The following is a 1995-nucleotide window of genomic DNA, read 5'->3' as shown; positions in this document are numbered from 1 at the left end:
CTTTGTGCACAGTCTTGTTGTAGTTAAGCCTTGATTGTTGTAGGTATCACTGGGAGGAATTGGCCTCCAGGCCAATTGGCTGTGAGAATCAGCTGTGTCTGCAGTAGGAGAACTTCTGTGCTGGAGACACCCCTCTGGGGCAAGACTTGTTTCAATGGGGCTTTGGTGCTCACCGAGAAACAAATATTTAATTAAAATACTTTCAAAATGCTGTTCTGTTTTTCTTTACAATTCAAATATTTATATGTGCCAGTTTTCCAGAATATTGGGATTTCAGAACTTAGAAAATTGACATCTTTTTACAAAACAGAATCCAAAAAAAATTCTATATATAACGTTTTATTGTTGTTTTGTTTAATATATTTTTACTGATTTCAGAAAGGAAGGGAGAGAGAGAGAGAGAGATAAAAATCAATGATGAGAGAGAATCATTGATTGGCTGCCTCCTGAATGCTCTTCCCCGCCCCCCTGGGGATCGAGCCAGCAACCTGGGCATGTCCCTTGACCTGAATCAAACCCAGGACCCTTTAGTCCGCAGGCTGACACTCTACCCACTGAGCCAAACAAGCTAGGGCTTGTTTTGTTTTTTTTAAAGAATAGCTTTGTTTCAGGGCTTTTTAATACTCGCCTGAGGATAAGTTTATTGATTGTGAGAGGAAGGAGGGGTAACAGAGAGGAAGAGGGAGAAAGTGGTATTCTTCACCATTAAAAAGAAATATCCTTTTCCGCTTAAGAATGTCCTTAATGAAGAAGTAAAAATTATTTTTACTAACCTCCACCATTAAGCATACATCTCTTTAAAATTCTTTGTGACAAAATGAGAAATGAGCATAAAGATCAGCAGCTGCACACCAAAATATGATAGCTATCTCAAGAAAAAGCACTTGGGTGATTAGTAAGAGTTGTAAGCTGAACTAGCCACGTTTTTTCTCACAAAACATCATTTTTACTTGAAAGAACAGCAGATATGCAAACGATGCTTATTCAGTCTTGGGTATGTGGCAGACATTTTCTAAAAAATAATAAAGGGAGACTATTGTGTAAAGAAAAACAGGTGAAAGTATTTGTTGCCGGAGAAACCAAGATGGTGGCATAGGTAAACACTGGAAATTGCTGCCTCACACAACCACTTCAAAAATACAACTAAAAGACAAAACGGACATCATCCAGAACCACAGGAAGACTGGCTGAGTGGAAATTCTACAACTAGAAGGAAAGAGAAAAGCACACTGAGACTCAGAGGAGCTGCGGAAGTAAAGTGCAGAGGTACCGAGGCGCACGTGGAAAGGGCTGGCAACTGAGGACACGGTTGTCTTGTTCAATCGGGAGGGAGTTTCAAGCTCCTGACTGCTCTGAACTCCAGTTCCGGGCGAGTCTCTGGGGACCCAGACTCATTCGGGGAGAAAATGGACTGTCTGGCAGCGGGTGGAACTCGAGGGCGGCTTTCTCTCAGAGGTGCTTGCAGCGATTACCGCTGCCGCAGGACACTGAGACCAGAGGCCTCTTAGGGCAGAACTGAGGATCAGCCATAGCTGTTTGCTCTGCCCTGTTGATCCCCTGAGACCCCGCCCCACCCAAGCTGTGCACAGAGGCTTTTGCATATGAATGCACTGGCCCTTTGCAATCTAAAATTACCTAACAAACTGCAGCTGGGTCAGAGAGACCCAGAACATCCAAAAGAAGGCCCAAGGCCCCACAGCAGCTTGCATTGCTTCACAGCTGGGCCTCATCTGGGCACCTCCAAAACCCAAACAAAGAAGAGGAATCTGCAGATCTCTCCATAGCTCCTGCTGGGTAGCCTCAGGCAGAGGCTAAATTAGCACCTCCTTAGAGATCCAAGAGCCAATGTACCCAGTGGTCAGAGTGGGACCATCCAGATTACAACTCCTCAGATCCATAAGGGACACACTCAGAGGACAGACTCAGTGAGCACCAAATCCCCACTGAAGCAAGTCTTGCCCCATAAGGGTGTCTCCAGCACAGAAGTTCTCCCAC

The sequence above is a fragment of the Myotis brandtii genome, unplaced genomic scaffold (assembly GCF_000412655.1).
Source record: "Myotis brandtii unplaced genomic scaffold, ASM41265v1 scaffold17, whole genome shotgun sequence".
Classification (NCBI taxonomy): domain Eukaryota; kingdom Metazoa; phylum Chordata; class Mammalia; order Chiroptera; family Vespertilionidae; genus Myotis; species Myotis brandtii.
Note: the sequence above shows the minus strand (reverse complement) of the source record.